Raw genomic sequence first — 17,351 nt, 5'->3', positions numbered from 1 at the left:
AGAGTCACTATTCCCACTCTAAAACTGTCAGGCAGTCGGTCGAGTTTTTCAAAATCTTTAAAAACATCTAAAATGTCCGATGATAAAAGGTCCCAATAGGTCAGATAGAATTCTGCAGGAAGCCCGTCTAAACCCGGAGCTCGACTTCTCTTAAAACCTGTTAGGCATTTTTTTAACTCTAAAGCAGTAAAATTCTGTGTCAAGTGTGCATTCTCTTTTACGGTTTTGTCAACGAATTTTAAGATTTCTGCCGATGTTTCCAAGTGCACTGGTTTCTCTTTGTACATGTTACTATAAAAGGTATGTACAGTTTCAATCATCTCTTGTGTGGATTTTGTTAAAAACCCATCTTCTCTTTTTAGATTTTGATTACACTCCTTTTTATTTATAACTTTCTTTCTTTTTCACCTTCCTCAATTTCCTGCTCCCTGCTTCTTAAAAAAATTCCTTTACTCTTTATTTCTGCTAAAACTGACATTTCCTTTTTGACATCTTTGATTTCTTCTTTAAAGTCTATGCCACACTGATTTAGTTTAAAGTAGCGCTGTAAGCGTTTATGTAGTCCCATCATACATCTATTCTCTTTCCTTTTTTTACGTTTACCTTGCTGTTTAAAAAAAGTCTGGGTCGTTTCCTTCACCATTTCCCACCATTGTGCATGTGTTTCGTAGAGGTCTTGAAGGGTCTGCCACTCTTTATAACATTCCCTGTACTGACTGACTATGATTTCATCCTCCAACAGGGAACAGTTGAGTTTCCACAGACCACTTCCTACCGTCACACCAGAAGGGGGTGAAAGGGTGCAGGAGAGCATAAGGTGGTCTGAAAAGAAAACAGGGGTTAATCTAACATCAGTGGGTGGGCAATCTCTAGTAAAGAAATAATCAATGCGAGAGGCTCTGGTGCCATCATGACTAAACCAGGTGAAGCCCTCCTCTCTGGGATGCATGGTTTTAAAACAGTCAGTAAGCTTAAAATCCCTGCATATGCCCTGAAGTAAAATCGAAGTCTTATCCACTTTAAAATCTACCCCTTCTCTTTTTCTATCTTTCCTGCTCAAGATACAGTTAAAATCCCCTCCTACAACTAAAGGTACTTGCCCTAGCATGTAAAGCTGTATATCTTCTAAAAGGTCATACCTTTCATTTTTTCCATTGAAACCATAAATATTTAAGAGGTTAAAGTCTTGCCCCATAAAATTCAAGTGTGCTAAAAGTGCCCGTCCGTCTCTCACCACTGTGCTACCTTTCACCAGAACATGCGGATTTCTAATTAGAATGGCCACACCATCATTTTTATTTTGATTTGAGCCACTCCATATCGATAAATGGGGCCACATTTCCTCCCATTGTCTATGGTTTTTTAAAAAAGGTAGTCCACATTCTTGTATTAAAAACACATCTGATTTTATGGAGTCTAAGAAGGATAAAATACTCTGGGCTCTTGTCTTTGATTTCACACTTCTCACATTTAGTGTTGAGAAGGTGAGAACCATTAAAAGCATAAAGGAAAGTAGGTATGTCATTTTCGTTTTTCTAAGTTATCAAAACAAATTACACACAGGTTATTTCTTGGGAAGCTAGCTCTTCCTTCATTTCTTTAGGTGAAAAGTGAGTAGGGTGATCTATATTTCCTTTTCGGACTCTCGGTGTTGGCCTCTGACGCAATGTTGCATTTAACTTTGAGTCCCTGGGGGTTGATTGCAGAGCTGAAGTTAAAAAGGAGACCTCATTTGGTGAGTCGGAGGGGAAGACTCTAGGTTCTTCCACTGAAGAACTGTCTGAAAGGGACCTAACCCTTCCCCTCTTCTCTGATACCACTGGGGAATCAGAGGCTCAGATGCCGTCCTCTTCGGCTGTTGACCTTCGGGGAGGTGAGTATCTTCACTAGACTCACCTGTCTGCTCTTCCTCCTCATTTAGCGTAGCTCCACCCTCTGCCTGTGAATTCTCACAGACTTCAACACTGAGTGGTGAGGCCTCTACAGGCCCCTCCCCTTTTTGCTCCTCACTTCCAATCCAAGCTTTTGGCGGGAAGTTTGAATTTATTGGGTCAACCTCTTCACTTTGTTCACCAACTGCCACCTTTGGTCCTTCTCTTTGTTGGCTTGACTGTGGCTTTACCGTCTTTAATTTGTTGGCAAAAGATTTAGGGCAATCTCTGAAGAGGTGATTTAATTCTCCACAGAGATTACATTTCCTGCCATTTGGACACTCTCCAAAAGTTTGCCCAATTTCTCTGCTCTTCCCACATAACACCTTGGTACAAGCCTCAACCAGGTGCCCATGCTCACCACACTTGCGGCAGGACTTGGGCTGCCCCTGGTAGTGGATGTAACCTCGGTTTTCAAGGTGGCCAGAGTGTCGCCCACCCGCTGCACTGAGCACTCTTCAGTCCTTTAAAATGGTATAACTTTGCACTCCCGCATGCTCCAGCAAGCACCATTCAAGCAACAACTTTACACTCCAGCTTCGAACATCGGCACAGTCGCAACAAGTAAGGCGACTCTACTCAGAGAAGTCACTCTGCACAGTAACAAGATTTCTTTTGCACAGACAGAAAGGGCTTCACCCGCAAAGGTAAAGCCTGCCAAAAATAGAAACAACTCATTAGTGCTGCTCTCCACAGAAATCTTTAGTAAAAGGCGAAAGACTTGTACGTTATGAAGAGAAACCAGAGTACGATTATCCGTCACTGCGGGAGCAGGGCATCAGGCTAGTTGGCATAGCCACCTTCCCCATGGTGAGCTTTGCTTGGTTGAGACGCTTGCTCCCCCCCCCTTGCTCCTCGGCTGACCAACTAGGAACAATCGGGCCCTATTCGATGGCTGCCTTGTCTTTTACTCTGTGCAAAAGACAAGGCAGCAACAAAAACACCACGAGAATCCCGTATTGAGGCTTTGTTCTGATCGCTCATTCGGTGTCGCGTTTCTTTCAAGCAATTCTCCCGGTTAGCCCACACTCGGCTCGCTGCCATAGCCGTGTTAAAGTCTACTTCGCATTCACTCTCTTTTCTCAGCAGACTCTTGGGATTTTATCTATAAAATGAATTCCTTCACTCAAACTATGTGAAAACTGCTTTGTCCTTGATATTTACCATGTCTAGAAAGATTTAAACAAAAAAAACAACGTTGTACTTTGCAGTAAAAGAAAGAGCAAATCTAAAGTTTCAGGAATCCGAGAATAAGCTTACTTTCATGAGTTCTTCACGATTTCGGATTTTGCTATAAAATGAATTCCTTCACTCAAACTAAATTAAAACTGCTAAACCGCTAATCTGTTATATGTAAGGCAGATGTCAAATTCACCGAAATAGGATCAAAGGGTATTTGGCCAATCGAGCTGTAGCAGCTTCGGTAAAAGAGTATAAGTTGAAGAGTTTGTGAATAAAGGTGTGCGCACACATAGTGTGCTGTACGAAAATAGGCAGGGAGCAATGCCGGCTGGGGTATATGTTCTTGTATGTTGGCTGACTGTTTGATTTGAATGTGTTGTGTAAGTGTCCTGTTGAATGTTACATGTTTGGGCTTTGACACGCTTCACTGTGGTTGTTAACTGTGTGGTGTGTCCTGAAATGTTATATGTTTGGGCTGTTTGACATGCTTAATGCTTGTCAGTAGCTACCCACTTATTCCTATATAGCAACTGACAACATAAGAAGTCCGGACATACTTTGATAGTAGTTGTAGAAGTATCCTTATTGATAATAGATCACTAATTCATAGTGATAGAACAGTAGATGAACAGGTGCTTGCACATGTCTCACGAAAATAAAATGGGTGTATGATTGCTGACGGCAGAGCAATACTGCCAAACTTATGAGTTCTTGTGGCAAACTTGATTCAGTGTCTTGACGTGTATACGCTGTTTCGCTGACTTGATTGTCACAAGAAACAAAGTGTGTTTGATAAGATCCGACCATTTTATTACGGGAGGATCAGTATGTATGGATTCTGATGTGACTGATAAACCCATTCGTATCTTAAGCATAATCTAATACATGAGACAACGCCCTGGCACACGATAAAAAAAAAAAAGAGAGAGAGCGGTTTTGTGTCCCCACAGTCCATAATGTAGAAAAGAGAGAAAAAAAGCCTTTCTGATTTGGTGTGTGTGCTCATAGTGCAGAGTGTAGAGAAAAGAAAGCCGTTTTGGTGTCACGGGTGTTGTGACTTACACACACACATTTCTAAATTGAGAAAGGAAATTATTTTAGAGGAAGCACTAGAGTTTAGATCCCACATTTTTTGATAGGCATTCATTTATTTCTTCACTTCTGATGAAGTTTCAACAATAAACAACAAACTTTGTATTTTGAGAAAGAACCAGACTCATTCTTCAGGAATCCGAAAATAAGCTCTATTTTATGAGTTATGCACGAATTCGGATTCTCCTATAAAACGAATTCCTTAACTCAAACCAAGTTAAGACTGCTTTGTCCTTCATATTTATTCATGTCTAATCAAGTTTCAACGATAAACAACGTTGTACTTTGTAGAATGAGAAAGAACCTCTTCAGCAATAAGCATCTCTCGACATATGACGAAATACAGATTTTGCTATAAAATTAATTCCTATCAGCCTGACTTAAAACTGTTTGTCCTCCTTATTTATCCACTTCAAATCAAGTTTCAACAATTAAAAAAAATTTGTAGTTTGAGAAAGAACAACTTAATCTTCAGCAATCAGTATAAAAAGAGGTGCAAATGCCATCCATACATACCTAAAAGGTGGAGCGGAAGTATTCAGCTGCAAGTAGGTGTGAATGTTCGACCATAATTTGTAAAAAGTGGGTAAGAAAAGGTTCGAATGCCCGACTATATATTAACAAAAGCGGGAGGAGAGGTCTTCGGATGAGAGTGGGTGAGAATTTCCAACCATAATCTATAAAATACGGTGAAAAAAAATATGTGAATGCCTCATAGAACACTAAAAGCGGAAGTGTTCGGCTGCAAGAAGGTGTGAATGTCCGACTATATTTGGTGAAAAGCAGGTGAAGCAAGGTCTGAATGCCCAACCTTACATCATCAAAAGCGAGATCAGAGTTGTTTGGCTGCAAGAAGGCCATAGTTTGCCAAAAGCGGGTAAGGTGCGAATGTCCGACTAAATATCAACAAAATTTGGGGCAGAGGTCTTCGGATGCAAGTGGGTGTGAATATCCAACCATACAAGTATGGTGGAGAGGAAGCTGTGAATAGCCGACCATAGTTTGGAAAAAGCGGGTAAGAAAAGGTTTGAATACCCGAACATACACCATCAAAAGAGGGAGCGGAGGTGTTCCGCTGTACGAAGGTGTGAATGTCTGACCATAGTTGGTAAAAAGCGGGTAAGAAAAGGTTAAAATACCCGACTGTACACAATCAATAGCGGGAGCGGATGTGTTCGGCTACAAGAAGGTATGAAAGTCCGACCATGGTTTGTAAAAAGCGGGTAAGAAAAGGTGCGAATGTCCGACAATGTATGATCAAAAGAGAGAGCGGAGGTTTTCGGATACAAGAAGGTTTGAATGTCCCACCATAGTTTGTAAAAAGCGGGTAAGAAAAGGTTCGAATGCCCGACTATACACCATCAAAAGCGGGAGCAGAGGTGTTCTGCTGTAAGACGGTGTGAATGTCCGACCATAGTTGGTAAAAAGCGGGTAAGAAAAGGTTAAAATACCCGACTGTACACAATCAATAGCGGGAGCGGAGTTGTTCGGCTACTAAAAGGTGTGAAAGTCCGACCATGGTTTGTAAAAAGCGGGTAAGAAAAGGTTCGAATGCCCGAACATACAAAATCAAAAGAGGGAGCGGAGGTGTTCCGCTGTAAGACGGTGTGAATGTCCTATCATAGTTGGTAAAAAGCGGGTAAGAAAAGGTTAAAATACCCGACTGTACACAATCAAAAGAGGGAGCGGAGTTGTTCAGCTAAGAGAAGGTGTGAAAGTCCGACCATGGTTTGTAAAAAGCGGGTAAGAAAAGGTTCGTATGCCCGAATATACACTATCAAAACCAGAAGCGTAGGTGTTCGGCTGCAAGAAGGTGTGAACATCCGACCAAAGTTTGTAAAAAAGCAGTTAAGAAAAGGTTCGAATATCTAACCAAACATAATCAAAAGCGGGAGCAGAGCTGTTCGACTGCAAGTAGGTGTGAATGTCAGAGAATAATTTGCAAAAAGCTGATGAGAAAGGGTGAGAAATCCCGACTATACACCATCAAATGCGGTAGCGGAGTTGTTCGGCTGTGAGTAGGTGTGATTCTCCAACCATAATTGCTGAAAATGTGTTAGAAAAGGTAAGAATGCCGGTCCATACATCATCAAAAGCGGGAGAGGTGGTGTTCGGCTGCAAGTAGGTGTGAATGTCCATTAATAATTGCTTTAAAACATGAAAGAAAATTTTCGAATATCAAACCTTACATGATCATTAGCGGGAGAGGAGGTGTTCAGCTGCAAGAAGATGTGAATATCCACCCATAATTACTGAAAAATGGGTAGGAAAAGATGCGAATGTCCAACCATAAATCATCAAAAGCAGGAGTGGAGTTGTTCAGCTACAAGAAGGTATGAAAGTCCAACCATGGTTTGTAAAAAGCGGGTAAGAGAAGGTTCGAATACCCGAATATATACCATCAAAAGCGGAAGCGGGGGTGTTCGGCTGCAAGACGGTGTGAACGTCCGACCAAAGTTTGTAAAAAGCAGTTAAGAAAAGGTTTGAATATCCAACCGAACATAATCAAAAGCGGGAGCAGAGCTGTTCGACTGCAAGTAGGTGTGAATGTCAGATCATAATTGCTGAAAAATGTGATAGAAAAGACTAGAATGCCAGACAATACATCATCAAAAGCGGGAGAGGTGGTTTTTCGGCTGCAAGTAGGTGTGAATGTCCAGCCATAATTACTCACAAACGGGGGAAGAAAAGGTAGTATTTCCAGACCACACATTATCAAAACAGGGAATGGAGGTGGTTCAGCTGCAAGGTGTGAATGTCTGACTAAAGTTTGTAAAAACCGTGTAAGACAAGGGGCGAATGCCCGACAATGTATGATCAAAAGAGGGAGCGGAGGTTTTCGGCTGCAAGGTCTGAATGTCCAACCATAATTTGTAAAAATCGGGGAAGAAAAGGCTCGAAAGCCCGACTATACACCATCAAAAGCGGGAGCAGAGGTGTTCAGGTGCAAGAAGGTCTGAATGTCCGACCAATAATTACTTAAAAATGAGTAAGAAAAGGTGCGAATGCCAAATCATACATCATCAAAAGCAGGAGCGGATGTGTTCGGCTACAAGAAGGTTTGAATGTCCAACCATAGTAAGTAATAGGTGGGTAAGAAAAGGCTCGAATGCCCGACTATACACCATCAAAAGCGGAAGCGGAGGTGTTCGGCTGCAAGACGGTGTGAACGTCCGACCAAAGTTTGTAAAAAGCATTAAGAAAATGTTCGAATATCCAACCAAACATAATCAAAAGCGGGAGCAGAGCTGTTCGACTGCAAGTAGGTGTGAATATCAGATCATAATTTGCAAAAAGCTGTTGAGAAAGGGTGAGAATGCCCGACTATACACTATCAAATGTGGGAGCGGAGGTGTTCGTCTGTGAGTAGGTGTGAATGTCCGACCATAATTGCTGAAAAATGTGTTAGAAAAGGTAAGAATGCCGGACCATATATCATCAAAAGCGGGAGAGGTTGTGTTCGGCTGCAAGAAGGTGTGAATGTCCAGCCATAATTACTCACAAACGGGTAAGAAAAGGTACTATTGCCAGACCATATATGATCAAAACAGGGAGCGGAGGTGGTTCAGCTGCAAGAAGGTGTGAATGTCCGACTAAAGTTTGTAAAAAGCGGGTAAGACAAGGTGTGAATGCCCGACAATGTATGATCAAAAGAGGAGCGGAGGTTTTCGGCTGCAAGAAGGTCTGAATGTCCACCCATAATTACTGAAAAATGGGTAAGAAAAGGTGCGAAAGCCCAACCGCATATGATCATAAGTGGATGAGAAGGTGTTCGACTGCAAGTAGGTGTGAATGTAAGATCATAATTTGTAAAAAGCGGGTAAGAAAAGGTAAGAATGCCCAACCATAAATTATCAAAAGCGGCAGCAGAGTTTCGGCTGGTATTTATCAATGTCTAGATAGATTTCAACAAAAAACAACGTTGTACTTTGCAGTAAAAGAAAGTGCAAATCAAAAGTTTTAGGAATCCGAGAATAAGCTTCTTTTCATCAGTTCTGCACGATTTCGGATTTTATGTATAAAATGAATTCCTTCACTCAAACTAAGTTAACACTGCTTTGTCCTTCATATGTACCCATTTCTACATATATTTCAAGCATAAACTTCCTCTTACTACCCTGAATGAGAAAGAACCACACTTGTGATTAAGCCATACGCCCCTTTTGAGGAGTTCTGCATGATTTGGGATTTTATCTATAAAATCAATTTCTTCACTCAAACTATGTTAAAACGGCTTTTACCTTCATATTTATCAATGTCTCGATAGATCTAAACAAAAAAACAACGTTGTACTTTGCAGTAAAAGAAAGAGCCAATCAAAAGTTTTAGGAATCCGAGAATAAGCTTATTTTCATGAGTTCTGAATGATTTCGGATTTTATGTATAAAATGAATTCATTCACTCAAACCAAGTTAAAACTGCTTTTTCCTTCATATTTATCGATGTCTAGATCGACTTCAACAAAGAACAACATTGTATTTTGCAGTAGAAGAAAGAGCAACACTGAAAGATCAGGAATCCGAGAATAAGCTTATTTTCTTATGGGCAAGTGGGAACTGCTTTGTCCTTAATATTTATCAATGTGTAGATGGATTTCAACTTCTTCTACTGCAAAGTCCAATGTTTTTCTTTGTTGAAGTCGATCTAGACATTGATGAATATGGAAGGACAAAGCAGTTTTAACTTGGTTTGAGCAAAGCAATTCATTTTATAGCAAAATCCGAAATCGTGCAGAACTCATGAAAGCAGGCTTATACTCGGATTCCTGAAACTTTAGATTTGCTCTTTCTTTTACTGCAAAGTACAACGTTGTTTTTTTGTTTAAATATTTCTAGACATGGTAAATATGAAGGACAAATCAGTTTTAACATAGTTTGAGTGAAGTAATGCATTTTATAAGCAAAATCCCAAATCATGCAGAACTCACGAAATGCTTTTTCTCGCTTTTCACTGCTTTTTACAAACTTTGGTCGGACGTTCACACCTTCTTGCATCCGAACACCTCCGCTCCCGCTTTTGATGATGTATATTCGGGCATTCGAACCTTTTTTTACCCGCTTTTTACAAACTATGGTCGGACTTTCACACCTTCTTGTAGCCGAACAACTCCGCTCCCGCTATTGATTGTGTACAGTCGGGTATTTTAACCTTTTCTTACCCGCTTTTTACCAACTATGGTCGGACATTCACACCGTCTTACAGCGGAACACCTCCGCTCCCGCTTTTTATGGTGTATAGTCGGGCATTCGAACCTTTTCTTTCCCGCTATTTACAAACTATGGTAGGACATTCAAACCTTCGTGTATCCGAAAACCTCCGCTCTCTCTTTTGATCATACATTGTCGGACATTCGCACCTTTTCTTACCCGCTTTTTACAAACCATGGTCGGACTGTCACACCTTCTTGTAGCCGAACACATCCGCTCCCGCTATTGATTGTGTACAGTCGGGTATTTTAACCTTTTCTTACCCGCTTTTTACCAAGTATGGTTGGACATTCACACCTTCGTACAGCGGAACACCTCCGCTCCCTCTTTTGATGGTGTATGTTCGGGCATTCAAACCTTTTCTTACCCGCTTTTTCCAAACTATGGTCGGCTATTCACAGCTTCCTCTCCACCATACTTGTATGGTGGGATATTCACACCCACTTGCATCCGAAAACCCCCGTCCCAAATTTTGTTGATATTTAGTCGGACATTCGCACCTTACCCGCTTTTGGCAAACTATGGCCTTCTTGCAGCCAAACAACTCTGATCTTGCTTTTGATGATGTAAGGTTGGGCATTCAGACCTTGCTTCACCTGCTTTTCACCAAATATAGTCGGACATTCACACCTTCTTGCAGCCGAACACTTCCGCTCCACCTTTTAGTGTTCTATCACACCTTTTTTTTCACCGCATTTTATACATTATGGTTGGAAATTTTCTATCACTTTCATCCGAAGACCTCTCCTCCCGCTTTTGTTAATATATTTGAACTTTAGTTTGACATTCAAACCTTCTTGCAGCTGAACCACCTCCGCTCCCTGTTTTGATCATATATGGTCTGGCAATACTACCTTTTCTTACCCGTTTGTGAGTAATTATGGCTGGACATTCACACCTACTTGCAGCCGAACACAACCTCTCTCGCTTTTGATGATGTATGGACCGGCATTTTTACCTTTTCTAACACATTTTTCAGCAATTATGGTCGGAGATTCACACCTACTCACAGCCGAACAACTCCGCTCCCGCAGTTGATGATGTATAGTCGGGCATTCTCACCCTTTCTCATCAGCTTTTTGCAAATTATGATCTGACATTCACACCTACTTGCAGTCGAACAGCTCTGCTCCCGCTTTTGATTATGTTTGGTTGGATATTCGAACCTTTTCTTAACTTCTTTTTACATATTTTGGTTGGACGTTCACACCTTCTTGTAGCCGAACACTTCCACTCCTGCTTTTGATGATGTATGGTTGGGCATTCACACCTTTTTTTTGCCCATTTTTCAGGAATTATGGGTGGACATTCACACCTTCTTGCAGCTGAACACCTCCTCTCCCGCTTATGATCATGTGCGGTTTGATTTTCGAAAAGTTTCTTTCATGTTTTCTAGCAATTATTGATGGACATGTAGACCTTCTTGCAGCTGAACACCTCCGCTCCCGCTTTTGATCATACATTGTCAGGCATTCGCACCTAGTCTTACCCACTTTTTACAAACTTTAGTCGAACAGTCACACCTTTTTGCAGCCGAACACCACCTCTACCGCTTTTGATGATGTATGGTCCAGCATTCTTACCTTTTCTAACACATTGTTCAGCAATTATGGTCGGACATTCACACCTACTCAGAGCCGAACACCTCCGCTCCCGCATTTGATGGTCTATAGTCGGGCATTCTACAGCGGAAAAGACTCATTCTTATGTTTGGTTAGATATTCGAACCTTTTCTTAACTTCTTTTTACATATTTTGGTTGGACGTTCACACCTTCTTGTAGCCGAACACTTCCACTCCTGCTTTTGATGATGTATGGTTGGGCATTCACACCTTTTTTTTGCCCATTTTTCAGGAATTATGGGTGGACATTCACACCTTCTTGCAGCTGAACACCTCCTCTCCCGCTTATGATCATGTGCGGTTTGATTTTCGAAAAGTTTCTTTCATGTTTTCTAGCAATTATTGATGGACATGTAGACCTTCTTGCAGCTGAACACCTCCGCTCCCGCTTTTGATCATACATTGTCAGGCATTCGCACCTAGTCTTACCCACTTTTTACAAACTTTAGTCGAACAGTCACACCTTTTTGCAGCCGAACACCACCTCTACCGCTTTTGATGATGTATGGTCCAGCATTCTTACCTTTTCTAACACATTGTTCAGCAATTATGGTCGGACATTCACACCTACTCAGAGCCGAACACCTCCGCTCCCGCATTTGATGGTCTATAGTCGGGCATTCTACAGCGGAAAAGACTCATTCTTATGTTTGGTTAGATATTCGAACCTTTTCTTAACTGCTTTTTACAAACTTTGGTCGGACGTTCACAATATCTTGCAGCCGAACACCTCCGCTTCCGCTTTTGATGGTGTATATTCGGGCATACGAACCTTTTCTTACCCGCTTTTTACAAACCAAGGTCGGACTTTCACACCTTCTCTTAGCTGAACAACTCCGCTCCATCTTTTGATTGTGTACAGTCGGGTAATTTATCCTTTTCTTACCCGCTTTTTACCATCTATGGTTGGACATTCACACCGTCTTACAGCGGAACACCTCCGCTCCCTCTTTTGATGATGTATGGTTAGGCATTCGCACCTTTTCTTACCCATTTTTCAGTAATTATGGGTAAACATTCACACCTTCTTGCAGCTGAACACCTCCTCTCCTGCTTATGATCATGTGCAGTTTGATATTCGAAAATTTTCTTTCATGTTTTCTAGCAATTATTGATGGACATTCAGACCGTCTTGAAGCTGAACACCTCCGCTCCCACTTTTGATGGTGTATAGTCGGGCTTTCGAGCCTTTTCTTCCCCGGTTTTTACAAAATTATTGTTGGACATTCAGACCTTCTTGCAGCAGAAAACCTCCACTCCCTCTTTTGATCATACATTGTCGGGCATTCGCACCTTTTCTTACCCGCTTTTTACAAACCATGGTCGGACTTTCACACCTTCTTGTAGCCGAACAACTCCGCTCCCGCTATTGATTGTGTACAGTCGGGTATTTTAACCTTTTCTTACCCGCTTTTTACCAACTATTGTTGGACATTCACACCGTCTTACAGCGGAACACCTCTGCTCCCTCTTTTGATGGTGTATGTTCGGGCATTCGAACCTTTTCTTACCCGCTTTTTACAAACTATGGTCAGACATTCAAACCTTCTTGTAGCCGAACACATCCACTCCTGCTTTTGATGATGGGTATTTAAACCTACTTGTTGCCCGCTTTTCATTAATTATGGGTGGACATACACACCTTGTCGCAGCCAAACACCTCCGCTCCCTGTTAGGATCATGTATGGTTGGGCATTCGTACCTTTTCTTACCCATTTTGCAGTAATTATGGGTGGACATTCACACCTTCTTGCATTTGAACACCTCCTCTCCCGCTAATGATCATGTGCGGTTTGATATTCGAAAATTCTCTTCCATGTTTTCTAGCAATTATTGATGGACATTCAGACCTTCTTGCAGCTGAACACCTCCGCTCCAGCTGTTGATGGTGTATAGTCGGGCTTTCGAGCCTTTTCTTCCCAGATTTTTACAAAATATGGATGGACATTCAGACCTTGTTTCAGCCGAAAACCTCCACTCCCTCTTTTGATCATACATTGTCGGGCATTCGCACCTTTTCTTACCCGCTTTTTACAAACCATGGTCGGACTTTCACACCTTTTAGTAGCGGAACAACTCTGCTCCCGCTATTGATTGTGTACAATCGGGTATTTTAACCTTTTCTTACCTGCTTTTTGCCAACTATGGTCGGACATTCACACCTTCTTACAGCGGAACACCTCCGCTCCCTCCTTTGATGGTGTATGTTCGGGCATTCGAAACTTTTCTTACCCGCTTTTTACAAACTATGGTCAGACATTCACACCTTCTTGCAGCCGAACACTTCCGCTCTACCTTTTAGTGTTCTATGGGGTATTCACACCTTTTTTTTCACCGCATTTTATAGATTATGATTGTAAATTCTCACCCACTCTTATCCGAAGACCTCTCCTCCTGCTTTGGTTAATATATAGTCGGGCATTCGAACCTTTTCTTACCCGCTTTTTACAAATTATGGTCGAACATTCACACCTACTTGCAGCCGAACACCTCCGCTCCCGCTTTTGTTGGTGTATAGTCGGGCTTTCGAGCCTTTTCTTCCCCGGTTTTTACAAATTATGGTTGGACATTCAGACCTTGCAGCCGAAAACCTCCGCTCCCTCTTTTGATCATACATTGTCAGGCATTCGCACCTACTTGCAGCCGAATACTTCCGCTCCACCTTTTAGTGATGTATGGTTGGCATTTGCACCTTTTCTTACCCTTTCTTACCCTACTGATTGCTTAAGATTAAGTTGTTTTTTCTCAAACTACAACATTTTTTTAATTGTTGAAACTTGATTTGAAGTGGATAAATAAGGAGGACAAACAGTTTTAAGTCAGGCTGATAGAAGGAATTAATTTTATAGCAAAATCTGTATTTCGTCATATGTCGAGAGATGCTTATTGCTGAAGAAGTTCTTTCTCATTCTACAAAGTACAACGTTGTTTATCGTTGAAACTTGATTAGAGATGAATAAATATGAAGGACAAAGCAGTCTTAACTTGGTTAGAGTTAAGGAATTCGTTTAATAGGAGAATCCGAATTCGTGCATAACTCGTAAAATAGAGCTTATTTTCGGATTCCTGAAGAATGAGTCTGGTTCTTTCTCATGATACAAAGTTTGTTGTTTATTGTTGAAACTTCATCAGAAGTGAAGAAATAAATGAATGCCTATCAACAAATGTGGGATCTAAACTCTAGTGCTTCCTCTAAAATAATTTCCTTTCTCAATTCAGAAATGTGTGTGTGTAAGTCACAACACCCGTGACACCAAAACGGCTTTCTTTTCTCTCTTTTCTCTACACTCTGCACTGTGAGCACACACACCAAATCAGAAAGGCTTTTTTCTCTCTTTTCTACATTATGGACTGTGGGGACTCTCTTTTTTTTTTTGATTGTGTGCCAGGGCGTTGTCTCACGTATTAGATTATGCTTACGATACGAATGGGTTTATCAGTCACATCAGAATCCATACATACTGATCCTCCCGTAATAAAATGGTCGGATCTTATCAAACACACTTTGTTTCTTGTGACAATCAAGTCAGCGAAACAGCGTATACACGTCAAGACACTGAATCAAGTTTGCCACAAGAACTCATAAGTTTGGCAGTATTGCTCTGCCGTCAGCAATCATACACCCATTTTATTTTCATGAGACATGTGCAGGCACCTGTTCATCTACTGTTCTATCACTATGAATTAGTTTATCTATTATCAATAAGGATACTTCTACAACTACTATCAAAGTATGTCCAGACTTCTTATGTTGTCAGTTGCTATATATGAATAAGTGGGTAGCTACTGACAAGCATTAAGCATGTCACACAGCCCAAACATATAACATTTCAGGACACACCACACAGTAACAACCACAGTGAAGCGTGTCAAAGCCCAAACATGTAACATTCAACAGGACACTTACACAACACATTCAAATCAAACAGTCAGACAACATACAAGAACATATACCCCAGCCGGCATTGCTCCCTGCCTATTTTCGTACAGCACACTATGTGTGCGCACACCTTTATTCACAAACTCTTCAACTTATACTCTTTTACCAAAGCTGCTACAGCTCGATTGGCCGAATACCCTTAGATCCTATTTCGGTGAATTTGACATCTGCCTTACATGTAACAGATTAGCGGTTTAGCAGTTTTAATTTAGTTTGAGTGAAGGAATTCATTTTATAGCAAAATCCGAAATCGTGAAGAACTCATGAAAGTAAGCTTATTCTCGGATTCCTGAAACTTTAGATTTGCTCTTTCTTTTACTGCAAAGTACAACGTTGTTTTTTTTTTGTTTAAATCTTTCTAGACATGGTAAATATGAAGGACAAAGCAGTTTTAACATAGTTTGAGTGAAGGAATTCATTTTATAGATAAAATCCCAAGAGTCTGCTGAGAAAAGAGAGTGAATGCAAAGTAGACTTTAACACGGCTCTGGGAGCGAGCCGAGTGTGGGCTAACCGGGAGAATTGCTTGAAAGAAACGCGACACCGAATGAGCGGTCAGAACAAAGCCTCAATACGGTGTTCCCGTGGTGTTTTTGTTGCTGCCTTGTCGATTGCACAGGGGCAAGCGTTTCAACCAAGCAACACTCACCATGGGGAAGGTGGCTATGGCAACTAGCCTGATGCCCTGCTCCCGCAGTGACGGATAATCGTACTCTGGTTTCTCTTCATAACATACAAGTCTTTCGCCTTTTACTAAAGACTTTCGTGGAGAGCAGCACTAATGAGTTGTTTCTATTTTTGGCAGGCTTTACCTTTGCGGGTGAAGCCCTTTCTGTCTGTGCAAAAGAAATCTTGTTACTGTGCAGAGTGACTTCTCTGAGTAGAGTCGCCTTACTTGTTGCGATTGTGCCGATGTTCGAAGCTGGAGTGCAAAGTTGTTGCTTGAATGGTGCTTGCTGGAGCATGCGGGAGTGCAAAGTTATACCATTTAAAAGGGCTGAAGAGTGCTCAGTGCAGCGGGTGGGCGGAGGTGCAACGTGACACTCTGGCCACCTATGGCCATAAAAAGAACACTGTTACAAGTGCGCATTGTGCCAGCAAGGGCCCTCGGACCTGAAACAGTGGACAGTTATCGCTTCTCGGCCTTTTGGCTAAGATCAAGTGTAGTATCTGTTCTTATCAGTTTAATATGTCCTCTATACGAGGACTACATATTAAAGGGATTTTTAAGAATAGGAGTTGAAAAAGAAGCTTGCTCCGTTCACTCCAAGCATCGACCCAGTACTGCAGTGCCGCTGGGAACGGTGCGCTCTTCTCTGCTCTTGTGAAAAAGCAAACAGCGGTGCAGGATGGAAGTTTCAGGGAGCCCAAGATGAAACTTTCTTTTAATCTGCTGAGAAAAGAGAGTGAATGCGAAGTAGACTTTAACACGGCTCTGGGAGCGAGCCGAGTGTGGGCTAACCGGGAGAATTGCTTGAAAGAAACGCGACACCAAATGAGTGGTCAGAACAAAGCCTCAATACGGTGTTCCCATGGTGTTTGTGGCTGCCTTGTCTTTTGCACAGAGTAAAAGACAAGGCAGCCATCGAATAGGGCCCGATTGTTCCTACTTGGTCAGCTGAGGAGCAAGGGGGGGGAGCAAGCGTCTCAACCAAGCAAATCTCACCAAGTAGGAACAATCGGGCCCTATTCAATGGCTGCAACACCTGAAAGAGATATTGATGCGAGACCCAATCAAAAGCTTTTTCAAAGTCTAAATTTAAGATGACAAGCCGGGTGTTTCTGTCTCTAGCGTAATCAATGATGTCTCGAATCAGTACGAGGCTGTCGGTGAGTTGTCTCTCTGAGATGGCACAAGCCTGGTCTGGGTGAATTACCTCCTCTAAAACAGAGGACATCCGTGTCGTTAAAACCTTGCTAAAAAGTTTACAGTCAAAGTTTAAAAGTGTGATGGGCCTCCAATTCTTTAGGTCAGTCTTATCATTTTTATCAGAAGTGAAGAAATAAATGAATGCCTATCAACAAATGTGGGATCTAAACTCTAGTGCTTCCTCTAAAATAATTCCCTTTCTCAATTTAGAAATGTGTGTGTGTAAGTCACAACACCCGTGACACCAAAACGGCTTTCTTTTCTCTACACTCTGCACTATGAGCACACACACCAAATCAGAAAGGCTTTTTTCTCTCTTTTCTACATTATGGACTGTGGGGACACAAAACCGCTCTCTCTTTTTTTTTATCGTGTGCCAGGGCGTTGTCTGACGTATTAGATTGTGCTTAAGATACGAATGGGTTTATCAGTCACATCAGAATCCATACATACTGATCCTCCCGTAATAAAATGGTCGGATCTTATCAAACACACTTTGTTTCTTGT

At 41.7% G+C, this 17,351-nt stretch overlaps 3 non-coding genes across 3 annotated transcripts; 2 read left to right on the top strand and 1 right to left on the bottom strand.

Annotated features, from left to right (window-relative positions):
* Positions 1–2,567: 2,567 nt before the first annotated feature.
* On the bottom strand, positions 2,568–2,681 carry LOC140317272 (U5 spliceosomal RNA). The gene has a single exon (XR_011917600.1). It is a non-coding gene; the product is annotated as a U5 spliceosomal RNA (small nuclear RNA).
* A 13,002-nt stretch (positions 2,682–15,683) lies between these two features.
* LOC140317370 (U5 spliceosomal RNA) lies at positions 15,684–15,797 on the top strand. The gene has a single exon (XR_011917690.1). It is a non-coding gene; the product is annotated as a U5 spliceosomal RNA (small nuclear RNA).
* A 308-nt stretch (positions 15,798–16,105) lies between these two features.
* On the top strand, positions 16,106–16,289 carry LOC140317060 (U2 spliceosomal RNA). Its single transcript, XR_011917410.1, has one exon. It is a non-coding gene; the product is annotated as a U2 spliceosomal RNA (small nuclear RNA).
* Positions 16,290–17,351: the final 1,062 nt, after the last annotated feature.

This window comes from Leuresthes tenuis, unplaced genomic scaffold, assembly GCF_036924035.1.
Source record: "Leuresthes tenuis unplaced genomic scaffold, fLeuTen1.0.hap1 SCAF_10, whole genome shotgun sequence".
NCBI lineage: Eukaryota > Metazoa > Chordata > Actinopteri > Atheriniformes > Atherinopsidae > Leuresthes > Leuresthes tenuis.
The sequence above is the reverse complement of the archived record's forward strand: the minus strand, read 5'-3'. Positions and strand labels throughout refer to the sequence as shown.